Below are 25,699 nucleotides of genomic sequence, written 5' to 3'. Positions count from 1 at the left end.
CTTCTGCGGTCGCACTTATGATTATGCGGCCGAACAAAACTACTACGGTCCGCACTCCTTACTTTTTTTGGACTAGACAGCTCTCTAATTCTTCAACATTGTGGACCGCATAATAATGAATGTAGCAGCATAATTTTGGTGCGGTCCGCATGCCTTTAGCTGGCCCAAGAGCTACTCTCTGAATCTCCCTCTGCGGCCGCACTAGAATTGTGCGGTCCGCACTGCCTGCCTTTTTGCCCTATTTTGGTTCTTGTTCACTTTTGACTCTTTTATGAGTTGATTTTGACTTCTTTGGCTCGTATCCCAATATTCCTGCAAGTAAGAACATTTTGTTAGTTTCCGGGAATGCCTTTAAGCATTTTTTAGCTAAATCACAAGTAAAAGAGAGAAAATAATCAGTCAAAATCCCCACTTATCATGCATCATCTAGCCATGTTTCATACAGTGCCCGTCTGGGTAAGTCATCTCCCAGTTCTCTCCCAGCAGTGCTCCTTCAAATTAGGGTTCATCTGCATCGGGTTCTTCTAGCGGGTATTCTGGTTCCGGGAGGGCCGATCCAGTCCCCACCACCATTGTCGGACCAATTTTTCTATGAGTGTGGGGAGCTTGGTCATATCAGGAGGCAGTTTCCTCGCCTCTTAAGAGGTCCACTTCAGCACAGGGGGCAGACTATGACTTCAGCACCAGTTATATCACCACCCGCCCAGCCAGCTCGAGGTGGGGCTCAGGCAGCTAGGGGTCGCCCTAGAGAGGGAGGCCGATCAGGTGGAGGTCAGGCCCGATTCTATGCTATTCCTTCCAGACCATATGTCGTTGCTTCAGACATAGTGATCACAGGTATTGTCTCAGTATGTCACAGGGATGCTTCTGTATTATTTTTCCCTGGTTCCACTTATTCGTATGTATCATCATAATTTGCTCATTATCTGGATATGCCCCGTGAGTCCTTAGTTTCATCTGTTCATGTATCTACACCAGTGGGCGATATTATTGTTGTGGACCGTGTATATCGATCATATGTAGTGACTATTGGGGGATTGGAGACTAGAGTTGACCTCTTATTTCTTAGTAGGGCCGATTTTGACGTGATCTTGGGTATGGATTGGTTGTCTCCATGTCATGATATTCTGTATTGTCACGCTAAGATCTTGACATTGGCGATGCCGAGGTTGCCAAGGATCGATTGGAGAGGTTCTCTAGATTATGTTCCCAACAGAGTGATTTCATATTTGAAGAACCAACGGATTGTTGGGAGGGGTGCTTATCATATTTGGCCTTTGTGAGGGATGTTGGTGCTGATACTCTTACTATTGATTCTGTTCCGGTGGTGCAAAACTTTCCGAGTGTGTTTCCTGTAGACCTATCGGGCATTCCGTCCGACAAGGATATTGACTTTGGTATTGACTTGGTGACGGGAACTCAGCCCATATCTATTCCTTCGTGTCGTATGGAACCAGCTGAGTTGAAGGAATTGAAAGAGCAGCTTCAGGAACTTCTTGATAAGGGGGTTATTAGGAAGTGTGTCGCCTTGGGGTGCACCAGTCCTATTTGTGAAGAAGAAGGATGGTACTATGCTGATGTGCATCGACTATAGGCAATTGAACAAAGTTACAATCAAGAACAAGTATCCTTTTCCATGCATTGATGACCTATTTGACCAGCTTTAGGGAGCGAGGGTGTTCTCTAAGTTTGATTTGAGGTTTGGGTATCACCAGTTGAAGAATCGGGACTCGGATATTCTAAAGACAACATTCAGGACCTGTTATGGTCACTATGAGTTCCTTGTGATGTCTTTTGGGCTGACCAATGCCCCAACAACATTCATGCATCTGATGAACAGTGTATTTCAGCCTTATCTCGACTCGTTTGTCATAGTATTCATTGATGATATCTTGGTGTACTCTCGTAGCCAGGAGAAGCATGCCCAGCATTTGAGGATTGTACCACAGCGGCTGAGGGAGGAGAAGCTTTATGCCAAGTTCTCCAAGTGTGAGTTTTGGCTTAGTTCGGTGGCGTTCATGAGGCACGTGGTATCCAGTGAGGGAATTAAGGTGGATCCGAAGAAGATAGAGGTGGTTCAGAGTTAGCCCAGGCTGTTCTTAGGTATGGAGATTAAGAACTTTCTCAGATTGGCCAGTTATTATCGTCGCTTCGTGGAGGGTTTCTCGTCTCTAGCATCACCTTTGACCAAATAGACCCAGAATGGTGCCCCATTTAGGTGGTCGGATGAGTATGAGGAGAACTTTCAAAAGCTCAAGACTGCCTTGACCACAACTCCGATTCTTGTTTTGCCTTTAGCTTCTGGCTCATATATAGTGTATTGAGATGCCTATTGGATTGGTATCGAGTATGTCTTAATGTAGGAGGGTAGAGTAATTACGTATGCTTCACGTCAGTTGAAGCCCCATGAGAAGAACTACCCTGTTCACGATTTGGAATTGGCTTCCAACGTTCATGCATTAAAGATTTGGAGGCACTAACTCTATGGTGTGTCTTGTGAGGTATTTATAGATCATTAGAGTCTCCAGCACTTGTTCAAACATAAGGATCTAAATTTGAGATAGCGGAGATAGTTGGAGCTGCTAAAGGACTATGATATTACTATTTTGTATCATCCCGAGAAGGCTAATATGGTGGCTGATGCCTTGAGTAGAAAGGTGGTGAGTATGGGTAGCCTTGCATTCATTCCTGTTGGTAAGAGATCGTTTGCAGTTGATGTTCAGGCCGTGGACAATCAGTTCATGAGGTTAGATGTTTCGGAGCCCAACAGGGTTCTAGTTTGTGTGGTTCCTCGGTTTTCCTTATTTGATCACATCAGAGAGAGCAGTATGATGATCCCCATTAGCTTGTCCTTAAGGACACGGTTTAGCACGGTGATGCCAAGGATGTCACTATTGGGGATAATGGGGTGTTGAGGATGCAAGGACGGATTTGTGTTCCTAATGTAGATAGGCTACATGAGTTGATTCTTAAGGAGTCTCACAGTTTGCGATATTCCATTCATCTAGGTGCCGCAAAGATGTACCGGGACTTGAGGAAGCATTTTTGGTGGAAGAGAATGAAGAAGGATATAGTGGGGTTTGTAGCTCGGTGCTTAAACTGTCAGCAGGTGAAGTATGACCATCAGAGGCCGGGCGGATTGCTTCAGAGGCTTGAGATTCTGGAGTGGAAATAGGAGCGTATCACCATGGATTTTGTAGTTAGGCTCCCACGGACTTCGAGGAAGTTTGATGCTATTTGGGTGATTGTGGATCGGCTGACCAAGTCTGCGCACTTCATTCCATTTGGGACTACCTATTCTTTGGAGTGGTTGGCTGAGATTTACATCCGCGAGATTGTTCGCCTTCACGATGTATTGGTGCCCATCATTTCAGATCGAGGCACGCAGTTTTGGAGAGAAGTGCAGTGTGAGAGGCACCCAGGTTGAGTTGAGTACAATATTTCACCCTCAGACGGATGGACAGTCCGAGCACACTATTCAGATATTGGTGGATATGCTATGCGCTTGTGTCAAAGATTTCAAGGGTCCTTGAGATCAGTTTCTGTCGCTCCTAGAGTTTTCCTACAACAATAGCTACCAATCGATCATTCAGATGGCTCCGTATGAGTCTTTGTATGGGAGGCGGTGTCGATCTCCGATGGGTTAGTTTGAGTCGGGTGAGGCTAGGATAAAGGGTACTGACTTGGTTCAGAATGCTTTGGACAAGGTTAAATTGATTAAGGATCGGCTTCACATGGCACAGTCTAAGTAGAAGAGTTACGCAGATAGGAAGGTTCATGATGTTGCTTACATGGTTGGGGAGACGGTACTAGTCAAGGTTTCACCCATGAAGGGTGTTATGAGGTTCAAGAAGAAGGGTAAGTTAATCCATCGGTATATTGGGCTGTTTGAGGTGCTTCAGAGAATTGGAGAGGTGGCTTACAATCTTGCCTTGCCGCCTAGTTTGTCAAGTGCTCATCCAGTATTTCATGTTTCTATGCTCCGAAAGTATGTCGGCGATTCGACTCATGTTTTGTATTTCATCACGGTTCAGTTGGATGGTGATTTGACTTATGATGTGGAGCTGGTGTCCATTTTGGGTCCGCATGTTCGAAAGTTGAGGTCAAAGAACATAGCTTCAGTGAAGGTGCAGTGGAGAGGTCAACCGGTTGAGTAGGATACTTGGGAGACTGAGCAGGAGATGCGAAGCAGATATCCACACCTATTTGAGACTCCAGGCACATTTCTAGACCCGTTCGAGGATGAACGTTTGTTTAAGAGGGGAAGGATGTAACGACCCGACCGGTCGTTTTGAGAGTTGTAGGCCCGTTCCCTAATTTACTGCTCATTTTATACTTAATAGTTGCTATGTGACTTTCTGGGGTAGCTAGTTCGGGTCTAGAGAGATTTCGGAATGAGTTGAGACACTTAGTCTCAAGGTTGGAAGCTAAAGTTAAAAAGGTTGATCGGAAATTTACTTATGTGTAAGTGGCTCCGAATTGGAGTTTTGATGGTTCCGTTAGCTCCATTGGGTAATTTTGGACTTAGGAGCATGTCCGAATAGTGATTTGGAGGTCCGTAGTTGAATTAGGCTTGAAATGGCGAAAGTTGGAAATTTAGAAGTTTGACCAAAAGTGGACTTTGTGGTTACTAGGCTCGGATTGTGGTTCTGGAAGTTGGAGTAGGTCTGTGGTTTCATGTGTGACTTGTGTGCAAAATTTGAGGTCAATCGGACATGATTTTATAAGTTTCGACATAGAATGTGGAAGTTAGAAGTTCAAAAGTTCATTAGGCTTGAATCAATGCGCGATTCGAGGTTTTAGCATTGTTTGATGTAATTTGAAGGCTTGACTAAATTTGTATCGTGTTTTAGGACTTGTTGGTATATTTGGTTGAGGTCCTTGGGGCCTCGGGTGGATTCCGGGTGGTTAACGGATGAAAAATAGGACTTAGAGCATTGCTGAAGCTCGGAGACTTTTGGTGTGATCGCACCTGCGAGGGTATTAGCCGCAGGTGCGATGTCGTAGGTGCAGCTAATGTTGCACAAGTGCGGAGCTGGGCTGGCATGGGGTGTGACACAGGTGTGAGGGGTCTTCTGCATCTTCGAGCCCGCAGGTGTGAGCAAGGCTCCGCAGATGCGGAGAAGTGGAGAGTAGGTTGTCTTCGCAAAAGCGGATCGGGGTCGCAGAAGCGCTTTCGCAGGTGCAGAACTTGGAGCGCAGGTGCGGACCCTGTGGACTTAAGTGACTTCCGCAGAAGTGGAACTCCTATCGCAAAAGTGATTCCGCAGGTGCAGATATATGTCCCCCAGGTGTGAAAGCACTGGGCTGTGTTTAAAATACAAGGGTTCCGTGATTTTCATCATTTTGGACATTTAAAGCTCGGGCTTAGGCAATTTTTGAGAGGAATTTCGAATGGATTCTTGAGATTCGAGGCATTCGGAGGCCGATTCGCGAGGCAAGGGCTTGTTGGAGTAGAGCTACGCACCGTTTGAGATAACTAACACTTCTAAGCTTGGTTCTGAGGGTATGAAACCCTGAATTACATGCTATGTGATTGGTGTTAAGGTGTCACGCATGCTAGGTGACTGGCGTGTGGGCGTACACTCTATAAATTGTTATTTAGTCAATTCCCTGGAACTGCGTAGCTATTTTATTAGAACATTTTTGTTGTACTCTATGTGTTAGAGCACTTGAGTTGTGATTCATTCTAGAAAATCATGTGTAGGCTTTATGATGGTGCTACTAGGACCCACAGTGGTCGTTTTTTGCTGTTGAGTTATCTGTTTAATTGCAGTTGTGTACTCAGTCAAATTCATCATTACGTGTCATATCTCAATCTCTGTTATCGTATATTGTCACATCTTGTATCATTGATTAGGCTTGCTTAGCATAAGTGTTGTGAACCCTAGAGACTGGAGAGTTTGGTGACTGAGTTGGGGCCTGAGTGTCGTGCTGTGAGAGATATCTATATATATGTGGATCGGGTTACATGCCGCAACAAGCCTTATGGCTATATATATATATATATATATATATATATATATATTTGTGTGTGTGAGAGAGAGGATCGGGTTGCGCGCCGCAACAGGCCTTAGGGCTATATGTGGATCGGGTTGCGCGCCGCAACAGGTATCGTACAGTGCTTGATTGATTGAGCGTAAGGAGCGAGAATTGAGACAGACAGATTGAGTTCTCTGAGAGTGTGGTTACTTGGGATTTCACTGTGTTGCATCATATATGATATTCACATTGGCATGTAGCTATAGAGACGTCATACTCTTCTTATCAGTCACACTTGGCATATTTTAACTATGCTAAACTTAACTGTTGAACCTAGAAGCATGCCTACTTTTTTGTATTGTTAAACTTTGTATCTTTACTGTATTGTTTGAGCTAGTCACTACTTTCATACCACAGGTTAGAGTTGTTACTTATTGAGTTGGTTGTACTAACGTTATACCCTGCACTTCATGTGCAGATCCATGTGTTTTCGGGCACGGTGGTTGCTGATCCCTGGCGTTTCCTTAGTTCGGAGATCATCGAGGTAGTTGTCTTGGCGTACGCAAACCTTCACTCTCCTCCTTTATCATTTAGTCTTGTTTATATTGTTCTACTTTCCTAGACAGTGTTCCATTGGTTATACTGTGTTATTATGTAGATGTTCATGTACTCGGTGACACCTAGATACTTTGGGAGAATTTTGTACTGAGTTACGATATTTATATTCAGTTTTTACGAAATTTCTTACTTATTTAAACTTATTTCTGTATGTTTGGGATTTAAAAATGTTGGTATGTGTGAGACGTCGGCTTGCCTAATACCATGATAGGCGCCATCACGACATGTTGGATTTTGGGTCGTGACATCCTCCCTCACGACTTCCTGTCTTCCTCAAGGATTCCTCAATTTCTCCTTCGATTTGATTTGATGATCAGGTCAGTTTTGGACTATTTAATGAGATAAATAGTGACAAGTGAGGGTTGCTAAGTTGGTAAAGCACCTCCACCCATGGCCGTTTGGTCCTGGGTTCGAGTCACATTAAAGGGAAAGTGTGGAAACACTATAGATCCTCCTAATTTGGGAGGGAGTTTATTAAAAAACAATTAAAAAAATTAGATAAATAGTAAGTTTTAACCGTTATTCAGGAAGCTCTTTATTTCTACATTTAATATCGGCATTAATTTCATTAACTATGGCAATTGTTGCATTGCTCTTGGACGTTAACCAATGCAGCCAACTGTTGCTTTCCTTCATTGATATTTAAGTTGAAGAAAGCAATTTTTAAATAGTGGAAAAAGGAGTAAAGAGTAAAAAAAAAAACAAAAAAAAAAGATAAATATGAAAAGTGGCTAAATAGGGATGTCAGTCCTCCGCCAAATGAGGGTGAAAATGAAGAAAATGAACTCGAGCATCTTGTTGTTATGTCTGAAGCTGAGAAGGAAGAATGGCGACAACCTATTATTGATTACTTGAGCTACAGGATACTTCCAGAAAATCCGAGAATGACTGAAATCCGCCGTCGTGTGCCTTCCTTACTACAAAGATACTCTATACAGAAGATCATTTGAGGGAGTACTCTTGCGATGCTTAGGGGAATATGAAGCACTCCAAGCTTTGCAAGAAGAACATTCTAGGGTATGTGGGTCACACCAGTCTAGACCAAAGCTCCACTTCCATATAAAAAGGATGGGATATTATTGGCCAACGATGGTAAAATATTGCTTGGACTACGCTCGAAGATGCAAGGCTTCCCAGTTCCATGCAAATTTTATTCATCAGCCTCCTGAAGTGCTACATCCGATTGTTGCATCATGGTCATTTGACGCTTGGGGAATGGATGTTGTTGGACCACTGCCAAAATCCTCTGGTGGGCACTTATTCATCTTGGCTGCAACTGACTACTTCTCAAAATGGGCCGAAGTTGTTGCTCTTAAGGAAGTAAAGAAGGAAAATGTTGTAAGTTTCATATGAGTAAACATAATCTATCGCTTTGGCATTCCTCGTTACATAATAATGGATAATGGCAAACCATTCGACAATAGGTTGATGAACAAGATCTGTGAACTCTTTGGCTTCAAGCAACGTAACTCTTCTATGTACAATGCCAATGGTCTAGCTGAGATATTCAACAAGACTCTATGCAACTTGTTAAAGAAAGTCGTCTGCAAATCCAAACGAGATTGGCATGACCGTATGGAAGAAGCTCTGTGGACATATAGGACAACTCACCGCACGCCAACATAAGCGACCCCTTATTCACTCGTTTATGGAGTAGAAGTCGTTTTGCCACTCGAGCGTCAAATATATTCCTTACGATTAGCTATTCAAGAGGGGATCACTGATTAAGAGATTGCTCGACTTCGATTAGCAGAGTTGGAGGCTCTTGATGAAAAGAGGTTGGAAGCTCAACAGAGTCTTGAATGGTATCAAGCTTGATTGTCTCGCGCCTTCAATAAAAGAGTCTGCCCAAGATACTTTCAAGTAGGAGATCAAGTCCTTGCCATACGAAGATCCATTATTACTTCCCATAAGCTTGTAGGGAAGTTCACTTCAAAATGGGATGGGCCATGTGTCGTGTAAGAAGCTTATTTAAGTAGGGCTTACAAGCTGGTTGATGCAGATGGCATGAGAATCGGCCCTATCAATGGCAAGTTTTTGAAGAAGTATTATCCTTGAAGTTGCAACGCTCCTTGATGCACGAGCCTAAACTGCATGTTCCTATACTCCTGGCCCGCAAGAGTATAAGCTGTGTACGGCCCTAAAAAAAAGTCCGCTAGGTTGAAAACCTCGAAAGAGGCGGCATAGGCAAAAGTTAGGTCAAAAATAAATCAGCCATTTTGAACTATGGTATGACTTGATCGTCTTCACCGAGGTACGTAGGCAGCTTAGAGTTTAATTCTAAGTTCAATCGCATAAGTTCAAAAGATTCATAGTACCCCAATCGTTATTCAAGTGAAGTATGATTGAACACTTGAAAATCGAGCTGAGATACTATTCTTCTATTGAACTTTGAATCTCATTTGATTTAAAGGGGGCAAGCCTCTATGATAAATTGGTATATTCAATGGAATGATTATAGTCTTTTAGGAGACTACTAAGTATTTGCATTGAAGTCCAGGGATTCACTATGTCCTCATGTTCGCCAAATCTTTAAGTCTTCCGGTCTTTAAATTCGCCTCTCTTCCAGTTGGAATATTAAGCCCTCCAAGTCTTCAAGTTGAAGTCCTCAAATTCGCCGGTCTTCAAGTTGAACTATTTAAGCCCTCCAAGTCTTCAAGTTGAAGTCTTCAAGTCTTCTAATTTTTCAAGTTGAAGTTTAAAAGTCCACTACTCTTCAGGTTGAACTGTCAAAGTCAGCTGAATCTTCAATTTTGTCGGTCTTCAAGTTGAAATCTGCAAAGTCCGCCAAATCTTCAAAATTCACTAAGCATTTAAGTCAATGTCGTCAAGTCCACCAAGTCTTCGAGTTGAAGTTTTCTAATTTTTTAATCTTAAGGTGGACATTTAAGTCCCGTTGCAACTTAAGTTGGATTTTTCGTGGGTTGTCCTTAAAAAGAACTATAACTTTCCAATCTTAAGGTGGACATTTAAGTCTCTTTGCACCTTAAGTTGGCCTCTTCGTGGGTTTGTCCTTAAAAGAAACTATAATTTTACAATCTTAAGGTGGAAGTTTAAATCCCTTTGCACTTTAAGTTGGCCTCTTTATGGATTTGTCATTCTATATGCTGCTATGGATTTGTCCTCCCATATGATGTTGATGATTTGTCCATCTATTTGTTGTCATGGACTTGTACTTCAATATGCCGTATGAACCTTTGCGCCCTAAGTAATCCCTCTGACATTCGGACAGGGTGAGTATTCATCCCTTCACACCCTAAGAGTAATCTCTCTGATATTCGGGCCACCTTGAGAGTAATCTCTCCGATATTCGGACCACCTTGAGAGTAATCTCTCCGATATTCGGGCCACCTTGAGAGTAATCTCTCCGATATTTGATCCATCTTTAGAGTAATCTCTCCGATATTCGGGCCACCTTGAGAGTAATCTCTTCGATATTCGGATCACTTTGAGAGTAATCTCTCTGATATTCGGGTCACCTTGAGAGTAATCTCTCCGATACTCGGGCGGAGATGAGTACTCATTCCTTTAAATCCTAAGATTGTCTTCTTCATGCATCGATCATCTCGTTAAACAAGAACATATCCTTCTTGCTTGACCCTAAAAAAGAAGACAAAAAAAATGCAGAAAGAAAAAAACCGTACCTGTCAATGATTTACTTGGATAGGATTGTGAGCTGCGACAGATGCCAAGGGAAGGCATGTCCCTAAGATTTGCCACGTCAGGAATGCATCGCCTGAATCTGCTGAATCTGCCTGAATCATATAACTTTCCAATCTTAAGGTGGACATTTAAGTTCCTTTGCAGCTTAAGTTGGCCTCTTCGTGGGTTTGTCCTTAAAAGGAACTATAATTTTACAATCTTAAGGTGGAAGTTTAAATACCTTTGCACTTTAAGTTGGCCTCTTTATGGATTTGTCATTCTATATACTGCTATGGATTTGTCCTCCCATTTGATGTTGATGATTTGTCCATCTATTTGGTGTCATGGACTTGTACTTCAATATGCCGTATGAACCTTTGCGCCCTAAGTAATCCCTCTGACATTCGGACAGGGGTGAGTATTCATCCCTTCACACCCTGAGAGTAATCTCTCTGATATTCGGGCCACCTTTAGAGTAATCTCTCTGATATTCGGACCACCTTGAGAGTAATCTCTCCGATATTCGGGCCACCTTGAGAGTAATCTCTCCGATATTCAGGCTACCTTGAGAGTAATCTCTCCGATATTTGATCCACCTTTAGAGTAATCTCTCCGATATTCGGGCCACCTTGAGAGTAATCTCTCCGATATTCGGATCACTTTGAGAGTAATCTCTCTGATATTCGGGTCACCTTGAGAGTAATCTCTCCGATACTCGGGCGGAGATGAGTACTCATTCCTTTAAATCCTAAGATTGTCTTCTTCATGCATCGATCATCTCGTTAAACAAGAACATATCCTTCTTGCTTGACCCTAAAAAAGAAGACAAAAAAAAATGCAGAAAGAAAAAAACCGTACCTGTCAATGATTCACTTGGACAGGATTGTGAGCTGCGACAGATGCCAAGGGAAGGCATGTCCCTATTTACAGAGCTCCAAAGATCGCTAATTGAAGGACTAATAGCGATGTGCGATGGCCGTAATTAAACTCCAAAAAGGATTCATATTGTAAGAATCATTCGCCTAGAAGGACTCTGACTATTGAGGCGGCGACAATTTATTCTAATTGGAATAAGACTGAAGGGACCAAAGTATGAGTCATGCACGCATGGTAGAAGGTTAACCGAGCTCTACTATTAGAAAATAATGAATAACTTTTGTTCCCGTCCTGTTACGATCATTTGAGTAACTATACCCTTCCATCTTAACTCCACGTAACTGCAAGGTTATCCTACGTAGTATTTCATTAATGTGTTGGGGTGAATTGGATCATGGGTTGACTGGTAAGGAAAAAATAGTTTTTTTGCATAAAATAAGTTAAAATTAAACAAAAGAAAAGGAAGAAAGCAAGGAAAGTATTCCAATTGGCTTACCTGAAATGAACTACTTGGAGAAAACGTTATTCTTGTCTGTAATATGGTCAAATTTTCATGACATTTGTCATGACATAATATTTATTATAATAAATTTGTGGTTCATGACATTTTCCATGACATAATATCCATTATAACAAATTTGTGGATCATGACATTTGCCATGACATAATATCCATTATTAAGCTAAGGATTTCTTGCTATAAATAGAGGAGTTTCTCTTCATTTATAGACACACCAACAAGACTTGTCTTCAATTCTTATTTCTTCCTTTCTTCCTTTATTAAGAGTGTTTTGTATGAGAGTTAGTGTTGGGAAGCACTTGTGTGAACCCTTTTTTTGGAGTGATCTTGTGAGGTTATTCCCTTAGGGTATTTGGAATTAATTAGAGTATTTACTCTAATTTTGTACTCTCTTTTGCACTCTTATTGTTATAGTAAATTGCTCCTCTCTGCTTGTGGACGTAGGTCACTTTGACCGAACCACGTTAAATTTATGTCTTCTTTATCTACTTTAATTGTCGTTGTTATCAACTTTCATTGTCTTTGTTATTGTCATTATACCGTTGTTTGGCTAAATTCTACACTACCCGGGTTCCCGATCCTAACAAATTGGTATCAGAGTCGGATCTAACCGGGTTAGTTTCAATAGCCAAAATGACTCTAACAAAGACCTATGTTGAGAAATTTGACCGAAGAGCAAACTTCGAAATGTGACAATTAAAGATGGAAGCTATCCTAATTCAGGATGGCTTAGACTTGGCGTTGCAAGGAAAGGAGAAGAAGCCGGATAAAATAACGGATGAGGAGTTTGCCATCATAGATAAAAAGGCAAAAGCATGTATTATTTTAAATCTCTCAAATGAGGTTTTACGTGAAGTTTCTGTAGAAATCACAGCTAAAGGCATGTGGGAAAAATTAAAAACCTTATATATGAAGAGGACAGTGAAAAATAAACTTTACCTGAAGCAGAAGTTTTATACAATTCGTATGAGTGAAGGTACATCTATTCTCTCTCTTCTTGACACCTTTGATTCCATTCTTATGGATTTGAGTAATATAGATGCTGAAATTAAAGATGAGGATCAAGCTGTGTTACTGCTTTGTTCTCTTCCCCCATCTTTTAAGCATATAAGAGATACTATGTTTTATGCAAAAGATAATATCTCTTATAAGGATATTAAATCTATCTTAAAATCAAAAGAACAGATAGATAGTGATATTACTAGGGAAGCTAGTGGAACTCAAGCGGAAGTTGGCTTGTTTGTTAGGGGTAAATCCGACTCCAATTCCAGATACAATAATTTTGAGTGTCGCTATTGTCATAAGAAAGGTCACAATATCTCTGAATGCTATAAACTGAAAAATAAAGAAAAGCACAAAGAAAGAAAAAATGAGCACAAAAATACTGACACCGCCGAAGCTAGTGTAGCAACTGATGAGATTGAGGGAACTATATTTTTAGCAACTGAAACGAGTTTCAGATTAGATAATGAGTGAATTTTAGATTCCGGTTGTTCATATCATATGTGTCCTAGCAGGGACTTATTTTCTACATATGATTCAGTTGCAGGTGGAGTTGTCCAACTAGGTAACAATGTTACTTGTAACGTTATTGACAAAGGTACAATTCGGGTCAGAATGCACGATGATGTGGTGAGAACTCTCACCGATGTTAGATATGTTCCTGAGTTGAAGAAAAATCTCATATCTTTGGGCACTTTAGAATCGCTTAGGTGCAAATTCACTAGTGAAGGTGGAGTTTTAAAAAAATTTCAAGATGCTCTTGTGATCATGAAAGCACACAGATCTGGTTCGTTGTATACTTTATTGGGCTCCACTGTTATAGGCCCTACTACAGTTTCGGTATCAGACAACTTGTCTGATTTTGATGGCATTAAATTTTGACATATGCTCATTGGGGCTTTTGCGGAGAAGGTGGAGCAAATTTACTATATCAGCCAAAATTAGGCCAAGGTGGAGATTTGTAATATGGCCAAATTTTCATGACATTTGCCATGACATAATATCCATTATAACAAATTTGTGGTTCATGACATTTGCCATGAAATAATATCTATTATTACAAATTTGTGGATCATGACATTTGCCATGACATAATATTCATTATTAGGCTAAGGATTTCTTGCTATAAATAGAGGAGTTTCTCCTCATTTGTAGACACACCAACAAGACTTGTCTTCAATTCTTGTTTCTTCCTTTCTTCCTTTATTAAGAGTTTTGTATGAGAGTTAGTATTGGGAAGCACTTGTGTGAACCCTTTCTTTGGAGTGATCTTGTGAGGTTATTCCCTTAGGGTATTTGGGATTAATTAGAGTATTTACTCTAATTTTGTACTCTCTTTTGTACTCTTATTGTTATAGTAAATTGCTCCTCTCCGCTTGTGGACGTAGGTCACTTTGACCGAACCACGTTAAATTTATATCTTCTTTATCTACTTTAATTATCGTTGTTATCAACTTTCATTGTCTTTGTTATTGTTATTATACCGTTGTTTGACTAAATTCCGCACTACCCGGGTTCCCGATCCTAACATTGTCCATCCTTAGTAGGCACAGATGGAAGTCATTGATGATATATTGCTTTGGGCATCTCATCTTAATCTAAGCGGGCCAAGTTCATATAATTTGGTATTTCATGGGACGGATTTTCATGTCATGCTATCGTTCAACGTATGTACTTCAAGCCTTGTTTTTGAAATATAATGAGTTAACACTTTAACAAGTTTTGAAGTATAGGGCTTTTGTAGGCATATAAATTTTATGAAAATTAAATTCATAAAATAATTTGAACTATATTTTAAATTAAATATATTTTGGTCCAAATAAATATTATGGGCTAATATAATTGGATCAATTATATAAGTCAAATATATATAGATTAAATAAATAAGTCTAACTCCGTTGGGCTAGCCCATTTAATTGGGCTAAAATGATGAGCCCACTTTATTAAGCCCAAGATGACATCTTCCTATAGGCCCAGTTTGGTGCCACGTGTCAAATGATGTGGCACGCCAAGTCAAACAAAAGAACCAATAGGAACATGTCATGTGTCAAAATGACAAGGCATACCAAGTCAAACAAAAGAGCCAATAGGATCGTGCCATGTGTCAAAATGACAAGGCATGCCATGTCAAATTAAAGGGCCAATGAAATCGCGCCACATGTGCAAGTGACATGTTCTGGCCAATCAAATGCGGCATATTATTACACTTCAACTTGATTGGTCAGAAAGAGTTTGTTCTTCTCATAACTCCTCCCTTTCACAACTATAAATATGGGTCTTCATAACCCAGAAAAGACACCAGAAGTTATAACAAGAAGCAAGAGAGAGCTCGTGGATCAAACGCCGCAAATTTCAAGCTTCAAGCAATCAAGTTCAAGTTCAAGAAATCAAGCTCAAGAACGAAGAACAAATCAAGATTCAAGGAGTACGAATTCAAATCAAAGTTCATGCTAGTTGAATTCAACATCATCGTTCGTGGCAGTAACTACATATTCAAGATCAAACTCGAAGGCTCTTAAATTTATTTACTATTGAAAAGAAGAATCAGAGTATTCATAGAGATTGTACACTCATATTATTTGAAATCAAATACTACGATTATTGCAATATTTTTTTGTGTTGATTTTATATTCTTGACGCTCATAATTAGTCAAAAATATTTCTAACACTTAAATTAGAAAACATGCATCGACGGACTTAAATAGATATTTTTGGAATAGTTAGTGCGTGTGCATTATCATTAATAACTAACATACATTTTATAAAATAATTATGAAATTTTAATAAAATTTGTACTTATTGAAACAAGATAATCTATATGTTATATTAAAAGCATGAAGTCATTTACTTTTGCCCTTTAAAAATAAAATTCATACTGGGTCAAATTATAATTAAATTATTTTTTTAATATTTTAAACTTTGAAACCAACTAAATAATTTCTTGTTAAATCTTTCCTTATTTAAACTATTTAATAATTTCTAAAAGTTAGAACTTTAAAACTCATTAAAATTTAACTTATATGAATTATTTCTTTAATTAAATTGTGTAACATAACTATAATTCCTTACATCTTTCTTAAAAGAAAAAAATCTATTTACTTCAGACACAACGTTGTGATTTTCTTTGCTTAAAAAAATATTGTGATTTAATCCTAGAAGTATTTGATATGGATCCGCAGTCCTTCTTTGATCTTAGGGTTCTAAGTGTATATAATATTTCCTTAAATTGGAGATTTTTGTCATCCTTCGTTAACAAGAATCCTTGTATCTAACCAAAAAAAAACAAAATCTTTGTAGGTATCCCATATGAATCCATAGTACTTTCTTGTTTTTAGGACTTTGAATTTACATTTTAACCATTAAGGAATTTCTATATATAATACTTTAAAATCAATAAATACATCAGGAATATCTTCATAAATATGACTATCATTAAAATATAGTTATTCATATATATTCTTATTTTAATATTTCATTTAACCATAATGGTTTGATGTAAATATTCAGTATGAATAAAAAAGATTTAATATAATGGAAAAAGGTCCGGAAAGTGTTTACCTCACGATATCAAATTCACATATGAGAACAATCTTGCAGTAAAGAATTTTTTCCTTTAGTTTTTATTTATAACACAAAAAATATTTTTAACAATATTTATTTATGGAATTTTTAAAAAGTTTATATTTATCAATATGATATACAAACTAGTATGAATTAAATCCATGTAATGTTTAGGACAAATAAAATGATAGATTTGCCACGTCAGGAATGCATCGCCTGAATCTGCTGAATCCCATGATTCCTGACTGAGACATTACCATTTCGTGTCAATCCAATCTTATACTACTAAAAACGGATCAAAAACCAAAACTACCATTAAATAGCAGCATCCCACAATCACAAAAATACCATTAATTGCACATGCGGAGAAATTCGTCAGAAAAAAATCACAAGAAACTGAAGCCAATATTTTTGTACGTGGGATTCTGAATAGAATCAATGGCCGCTGCGTCGGAGAAAAAAGACTCAGCGGTGATCGAGCACAAATCGTACGCTAGAGTTGGCCTATTAGGCAATCCTAGCGACGTTTATTATGGAAATACTCTATCTTGTCCAGTTCAATTCCATTACTCACCTGTCTCTCGCTCTCCCTTTTTATTATTTATTCTTTTTGTGGGATTTTCTACCATCCTCCCCGGACCCCATTAGTGAGATTTTACTGGATTGTTGTTGTTGTAGTATTGGCATGGACGGAGCTCGGGTGCGCTTCGCCGGAATGATCAATTTTTTTTATGTTTATATATATATATTAGGTGTTGAATCCCCTTAGCTTCTTCGCGTGTTTATATTTTTATTTCTTGAATCCCCTTGAAGGCAGAGGTAAGGTCTGCGTACGCTCTACCCTCCCCAGAGCCCACTTGTGGGATTCCACTGTGTTATTGTTGTTGTTGAATACCCTTGGATGAAATCTTGGCTCTCCTACTGCTCATTGGGTGTCTTTTCCTGGAAAGCTGATAATGCAAGATCCAACAGTCGTCTGTTTGCATAGTGAGGAGTAAATTCATGTTATAGACCTAAGGCAAGTGAAGTGAAGGAGAATACATCTGCGAATTTTATAACAACTCTTTTGAGCTACTGGCAATGAAGGGTTTCCAGAAGCGCAATGTCATTAGACATTTTTGCAGTCATGAAAGAGTTAAAAGTATCATGCTATGGATAGAGAACAAATTTCTACTTTACTTTTGGGCTTTTTGTGACGGATCTTCCACTTCTTCTCGCTTTCTGTTTGATGTATATGTGTGTACTTGTGTGTTTAACTCATTCTTCTTGTATCACAGGTGAACCGGTTGCAGAGTGAGGGTTACTATGGAGGTGTGCGTTTACTTATGGCAATTTGTAAGATTTTTCATAATTTTTGCAAGGATAACAACATTTCTCTACGTGAGGGAAATTTCACTATCTCCTATGATACTAACATTCCCCGACAGGTAGAGCTTAACCCTGCAAGGTTTATCTGCTCCTAGATGGTACCATGTTTGGTGTTTTTGTGAGTAGGTGTCAAGAAACCTCATACATGTTGTTCAGATATTCCAAAATATTTTTTCGGCCGTATTTATATCTTTATTTTGAAGCCAGAAACTTCATATGAAATTTAGATGACAAAAAAGACCAAGCAACAAATTCAATGTTTTAGGTTTTCCTAAAATGTTCGGTTACTCGATTTTAGACGGTAATATGGCCAACTTTTCATAACATTTGTCATGACATAATATTCATTATAACAAATTTGTGGATCATGACATTTGCCATGACATAATATCCATTATTAGGCCAAGGATTTCTTGCTATAAATAGAGTAGTTTCTCCTCATTTGAAAACACACCAATTCAAGAGCTTTTCACTTTTGTTTTTCTTTCTCCTCATTTATTTCATTATAGAGTATTTTATAAGAGAGTGAGTGTTGAGAAACACTTGTGTGAACCCTTTCTTTGGAGTGATCTTGTGAGGTTATTCTCTTGGAGTATTTGGGATTAATTAGAGTGTTTACTCTAATATTGTACTCTCTTTTGTACTCTTGTTGGTATAGTGAAATTGCTCATCTCCGCTTGTGGACATATGTCACCTTGACCGAACCACGTTAAATTTGTATCTTCTTTATATTCTTTAATTGCCGTTATTATCAACTTTCATTGTCTTTGTTATTGTCATTATACCGTTGTTTGGCTAAATTTCGCACTACCCGGGTTCCCGATCCTAATAAATTGGTATTAGAGCCAGATCTATTCGGGTTAGTTTAAATAGCCAAAATGACTCTAACAAAGTCTTATGTTGAGAAATTTGATTGAAGTGCAAACTTCGGAATGTGATAATTAAAGATGGAAGCTATCCTAATTTAGGATGGCTTAGATTTGGCACTGCAAGAAAAGGAGAAGATGCCGGATAAAATGACGGACGAGGAGTTTGCCGTCATAGACAAAAAGGCAAAAGCAGATATTATTTTAAATCATTCAAATGGGGTTTTGCGTGAAGTTACAGCAGAAAGCTCAGCCAAAGGTATATGGGAAAAGCTTAAAACCATATGTATGAAAAGAACAGTAGAAAACAGGCTTTACCTAAAGCAAAAACTCTACACTTTTCGTATGGCTGAAGGTACCTATATACTTACTTATCTTGATACTTTTGATTCTCTTCTTATGGATTTAAGTAACATAGATGCTAAAATCAAAGATGAGTATCAAGTTGTGTTATTGCTTGTTTACTTACCCTAGTCGTTTAAACATATAAGAGATACTATGCTTTATGGAAAGGATAATATCTTTTATAAAGATATCAAATCTATTTTGAAATCAAAAGAACAAATAGATAGAGATATTACTGGGGAAACTAGTGGGAACCAAGGGGAAGGCTTATTCATAAGAGGTAGATCCAATAAGAAAGATTCAAGTAGTGAGAAACCTAAATCAAGGTCAAAATCCAGATACAGAAATTTCATGTACAAATATTGTCATAAGAAAGGTCACATTATTTCTGAATGCTTTAAATTGAAAAACAAAGAAAAGCATATAGAAAATAAAAATGAGCACAAAAATACTGACACTGCCAAAGCAAGCGTAGTTGCTGAGGAGACTAGGGGAACTATTTTTTTAGCAACTAATAATAGTTTCAAATCTAACAATGAGTGAATTTTAGATTCGAGTTGTTCTTATCATATGTGTCCCAGTTGGGATTTATTTACTACATATGAATCTATTGGAGGTAGAGTTGTCTTGATGGACAACAATGTTGCCTACAAAGTTATTAAAAAAGGTACAGTCGAACCAAAATGTACGATGATGTGGTGAGAACTCTCACCGATGTTAGACATGTTCCTCACTTGAAGAAAAATCTCATCTATTTGGGCACTCTAGAATCTCTTGGGTGCAAGTACACAGGTGAAGGTGAAGTTCTGAAAATTTCTCATGGTGCTCTTGTGATCATGAAAGAACGCAGATCTGGTACGTTGTATACTATTTTGGGATCTACCGTTACAGGTGCTGCTGCAGTTTCAATATCAGATAAATCAGATTCTGACATCACCAAATTGTGGCATATGCGATTGGGGCATATGAGTGAAAAAAGTCTTTCCATCCTCAGTAAAAGAGGTTTCTTATGTGGCCAAAGTACTGGAAATATGGAGTTCTATGAACATTGTGTGTTCGGGAAGCAGAAAAGAGTCAGTTTCAAATCTCCAGCGATTCATAGAACAAAAGGTACTTTGGATTATATTCATTCAGATCTTTGGGGTCCTTCACGTACCCCATCAAAAGGTGGTTCCAGGTATATGTTAACTTTCATTGATGATTATTCAAGGAAAGTTTGGGTTTATTTCCTGAAAAATAAAAGTGGTGTTTTCTTAAATTTCAAACAATGAAAAGTTTTGATTGAGAAGCAAACAGGAAAACAGGTTAAGCGGCTTAGAACAGATAATGGCTTGGAATTTTATAATGATGAATTCAACGAATTTTGCAAGAATGAAGGAATTGCTCGACATCGTACTGTGAGAATGACACCTCAGCAAAATGGTGTGGCAGAAAGGATGAATAGAACTCTTTTGGAAAGGGCTCGTTGCATGATTTCAAATACTGGGTTGACAAACGCCTTTTGGGCAGAAGCTATCTCTACAGCTTGTTTTATTGTCAACCGAGCTCCTTCTGCACCTTTGAACTTTAAGACTCCAGAGGAAATGTGGTCAGGTACTCCTGCTAATTATTCTGATTTAAAGATATTTGGTTGCCCTGCATACATGCATGTAAATTATGAAAAATTAGAGCCAAGGTCTAAAAAGTGCATTTTTCTTGGGTATGCATCTGGGGTGAAAGGATACCGACTATGGTATCTTGATCCCATGGTACCAAAATTTATAATTAGCAGAGATGTAACCTTTGATGAATCCTCTATGTTACATTCTAGAAAAGAGTCTTCTAGTTCTTGTGATACAGATAAAGAAAAGTGTACACAGAACCGGGTGGAGATTGAGATTGGCATTCTTTCTGTGCCAAGCTCATCAACTTTGGAACAAAATACAGTTGAAACTCCTGAAGTTGAGACAGAAGCTGAAATTCCTGAAGTTGAGACTCCTGAAGTTGAACCAGAAGAAGAGAAGTATTCTATAGCCAAACATAGACCAATAAGAGAAGGTAAACAACCATTAAGGTTTGGAGATTATGTTGCATTTGCTTTTTCAGTTGCACAGGAAACTGAAGAAATTGGAGAACCATCAAAATATTCAGAAGTAGTTTCTGGTGCTCACTCAGCCAAGTGGTTGATTGCAATGAATGAAAAGAAATTGAGTCTCTCCACAAGAATGGTACTAGGTCTCTTGTGAAGCCTCCATCAGGAAAAAGAATTGTTGGTTGCAAATGGGTCTTCAAGAAAAAGGATGGCATTCCAGGGGTTGAAGATGCGAGGTATAAGGCACGATTAGTTGCAAAGGGCTATAGTCAGGTACAAAGAGTTGATTTTAATGAGATTTTCTCACATGTTGTTAAACATAGCTCTATTCGTGTCTTGCGTGTCTTCGTTGCCATGTATGATTTGGAATTAGAACAACTTGATGTTAAGACAGCTTTCTTACATGGCGAACTTGAGGAACAAATATACATGCATCAACTCGAAGGATTTGAAATTGAAGGAAAAGAAGATCATGTTTGCTTGTTGAAGAAATCCTTGTACGGATTAAAGCAGTCTCCAAGACAATGGTATAAAAGGTTTGATTCATTTATGTTGGGTCATGGTTATTCGAGGAGCATGTATGATAGTTGTGTTTACTTCCGAAAGTTAAATGATGGTTCATTTGTGTACCTATTATTATATGTTGATGACATGCTCATTGCTGCTAAGGATTTAACAGAAATTCACAACTTGAAAAGTCAGCTGAAAAGTGAATTTGAGATGAAAGATTTGGGAGCAGCTAAGAAAACCCTTGGCATGGAGATCAAAAGAGATCGAAAAGCCAACAGTCTATTTCTAACCCAGAAAAAGTACTTGGAGAAAGTATTGGAGAGGTTTGGCATGAAAGATGCTAAACCAGTTAGTACCCCTCTTGCTGCTCATTTTAAGTTATCAGCTGCTCAGTCCCCGCAGTCAGAGGAAGAAGAGAGGTACATGGACAGGTTCCTTATTCCAGTGCAGTCGGCAGTATTATGTATGCAATGGTTTGTACACGTCCAGATATTTCACAAGCAATGAGCGTGGTAAGCCGGTATATGGTTTGCCCTGGTAAAGCACATTGGCATGCTGTGAAATGGATTCTCAGATACTTGCGAGGTACTTCAAACACATGTTTGGAGTTTGGGAGAAATACTAACACTTTGATTGGTTTTGTAGACTCAGATTATACAGGTGATCTTGACAAAAAAAGATCACTGACAGGCTATGTATTTTGCATCGGTGGTTGCGCTATTAGTTGGAAAGCTACATTACAACATGTAGTAGCTTTATCTACTACCGAAGTAGAATATATGGCAGTGACCGAGGCGATCAAAGAATCTTTATGGTTGAAGGGTCTATTTGCGGAACTCAGTTTATACCAAGGTGGTATTACCATTTTCTGTGATAGTCAAAGTGCCATTCACTTGACTAAAGATCAAATGTATCATGAGAGGACGAAGCACATTGATATAAAGTATCATTTCATCCGAGAAACCATTGTTGAAATAAAAGTCTTTATTCAGAAGATCAACACTAGAGACAATCCTGCTGACATGTTCATAAAACCTTGTCCAGTGTCCAAGTTCAAGCTTTGCCTAAACTTGATTGGCATTTATGAAGAATGATTTTGCCCATTGGGATTTTTGCGGAGAAGGTGGAGCAAATTTACTATATATAAGCCGAAATTAGGCCAAGGTGGAGATTTGTAATATGGCCAACTTTTCATGACATTTGCCATGACAGAATATCCATTATAACAAATTTGTGGATCATGACATTTGCCATGACATAATATTCATTATTAGGCCAAGGATTTCTTGCTATAAATAGAGGAGTTTCTCCTCATTTGAAAACACACCAATTCAAGAGCTTTTCACACTCGTCTTTTTTTCTCCTCCTTTATTTCATTATAGAGTATTTTGTAAGAGAGTGAGTGTTGGGAAATATTTGTGTGAACCCTTTCTTTGGAGTGATCTTGTGAGGTTATTCTCTTGGGGTATTTGGGATTAATTAGAGTATTTACTCTAATTTTTTACTCTCTTTTGTACTCTTGTTGGTATAGTGAAATTGTTCATCTCCGCTTGTGGACATATGTCACCTTGACCGAACCACGTTAAATTTATATCTTCTTTATCTACTTTAATTGTCGTTGTTATCAACTTCCATTGTCTTTGTTATTGTCATTATACCGTTTTTTGGCTAAATTCCGCACTACCCGGGTTCCCGATCCTATCATAGACTCTGTAGTTTATCATTGTTTACGAAATTGGTTCCAGAACAGGCTTCAAATCATGGTGTAAACTGTTTTCTTAACAGCTTAAATTAAGCTTAAATGAGTTTTTAGTGCTGGTCAATAAAAGCTCATGTGGCTAGGTATTTTCTTTATATTTAGCAAATCCTTTATCCAGTTGAGGCCGCTCAACTCAATTATTTAACTAGCCCTAGGAGAGTGCTCAAGCTTCAGTTGAGTATTGACAAAAGTTTGAAACTGAGCTTTAGCTACTTGTTGACTAATCAATCCCAAAGAAGCTTCAACCGAGTCAATCTCCAGCCAAATATCTAGCAACTTGATTTTCTTCTTACAACCCTACCTACTGCTTCAAGTACTTGGAGGCTGGTTTGACTCTGCACTTTTCTCGCTTTAGATTCTCCCCGGCATTTGGTTAACTGTAGAGGAAACAACTTCAGTTTGGTGTGAGATTTCTTCTAGTTTTATACTGTATAGTCTCTTTGTCTACGAAGACTTTTAACATAGACGCTTTTTTCCTAGTTGGACAATCTTTTCGGCAATCATGTTATGATAGTAAGGTGGATTTATTCCTTTATCTATAATCAGGAGAATAAAACAGTACCTTGGAATAGGCTCACACAAAACAATATAACATATGTTGAACGTAGGACCTACAAAAAGATAGTAGATTTGGATCGTATATGGTCTAATAAATTAGCATCTTTATCTTGATTTCCAATGTGATGAAAGGTTTACGTGTAGAATTTTAAGGATCATGATACAACTCCTTGATTTTTCTTAAGTTTTTGGTTTTCCTTCTTCATAAGTCTTTTCTTTGTTTCCTACTTCCCACATCGCCACCATCTCTTTATCTCATATAAAGTGTTAAAATATATATTAATTTCTTTTGCTCATTGACAATTTCTTGAATTTAGCAACTGTTATCATTGCTGTTGGTCATACTTATGGTAGAGAAAACATTCATGATAATCACTTATTGAAAAGGTTTGATTCATAATTAAAAAACTTTCCACATTCCAGAGACAGGGCTTTCGGGTTCCAGTGCTATTGTAACTGCTGCATTGAATTGCCTTATTGACTTATATGAAGTCAGACATCTTATCAAAGTTGAGGTAAGGCCAAACCTGGTCCTTAATGCAGAGAAAGAACTTGGAATTGTAGCTGGTCTGCAGGATAGGGTGGCACAGACATATAGAGGCCTCGTATACATGGTATAAGTGAAGACTAATAGAAACATGGTTTTAATGTTGCTATAGTCTGTATGATCAGTTTTTACCTTTTGCAGGATTTTAGCAAGAATCACATGGATGAATTTGGTCATGGCATATATACACCCATGGATATTGCTCTTCTCCCGCTTCTTTACCTCATCTACGCTGAGAATCCCAGCGATTCTGGAAAGGTCTGTACCGTTTACACCTTTGAATCATTGTTTACTTTTAACTCTGCATTCAATTTAAGCTATTGAACTATATTTGACATGATACAAGAGGTTAAGGACGGGAACTTGAAGAGGGGACAGTTTAGGTTGTAGAGGACCCTCTATTTTCAGCATCATGGTCACCTCTTGTATCTTCCACTAATTTGTTAAGCAATTTTGATGATGGAAGGCGTAATTGCTGCAATAGGTTTATAGGTGAACATGAATATCACTATTTCTGGGCATTAATTGATAAAGCATTTCTCTAATCCAGGTCCATAGTACAGTTCAACAGAGATGGTTAGCAGGTGATGAGTTCATTATTTCAACCATGGAAGAGGTTGCAAACATAGCTGTAGAAGGACAAAAAAGCGCTGCTTGAGAAGGACTATGCTAAGCTAGCAACCCTCATGAATCATAATTTTGATCTAAGAAGGTAAAACATATGGCAACTTTCTATGATCGATTGGAAGTTTTTTATTAGTTAACCAACTAGGTGAGATCGAGGCTTAGTCATTGTTACACTTACATTAACCTGCATAGGAATAAGTGTAACATTTAAGAACCTCCAGTTTTAGAGAACTCCTAATGTGCCTTGAGACGTAGTTAATTGATTGATGCCTTTTCTGCATCTTCTATTGCAAAACTCACTGTAATTAAATGTTGTTTTGTATTGTCAAAGATAGAGTTGGTATACTCAAATGAATTGCTGAAATTCAATATATGAATGATGTAGGCGTATGTTTGATGACGATGCCCTTGGAGCTGTGAATGTAGAGATGGTTGAGGTGGCTCGAAGGATAGGTGCTGCATCAAAGTTCACAGGAAGCGGTGGGGCTGTGGTTGTATTCTGTCCAGATGGGCCTTCACAAGTGAAGCAACTCAAGGATGCATGCCAAGAAGCTGGTTTTGTTTGTGAGCCAATTAAGGTCATGCCTTCGTTTTTAAATGATATTGATCTTCAAACTCTGGCTTCAAAGTGAAAATGGTGGCAGGTTCTCCAATTTTGGACCAGTTATTTTCTTTCATTTTGTAGTGCACGCACATTACTAATACAAAGCATCATTTGTTTCCTGTAAAAGAATATCTTGAGGATTTATGCATCTATATATGCAACTTGAATAGTCCGATCCATTGAAAATATAAGCGAGATCAACTTTGTACTTTTCCGTCTGCTCCCAGTGTTTAATTGGTCATCT

The 25,699-nt window shown here is 38.5% G+C and overlaps 1 pseudogene; it reads left to right on the top strand.

Moving 5' to 3' along the window:
- The first annotated feature begins 17,456 nt into the window (after positions 1 to 17,456).
- Positions 17,457 to 25,681, top strand: LOC104103316 (glucuronokinase 1-like; annotated as a pseudogene).
- Positions 25,682 to 25,699: the final 18 nt, after the last annotated feature.

This window comes from Nicotiana tomentosiformis, chromosome 2, assembly GCF_000390325.3.
Source record: "Nicotiana tomentosiformis chromosome 2, ASM39032v3, whole genome shotgun sequence".
NCBI classification, from domain to species: domain Eukaryota; kingdom Viridiplantae; phylum Streptophyta; class Magnoliopsida; order Solanales; family Solanaceae; genus Nicotiana; species Nicotiana tomentosiformis.
Note: the sequence above shows the minus strand (reverse complement) of the source record. Positions and strands in the feature narration are given on the sequence as shown.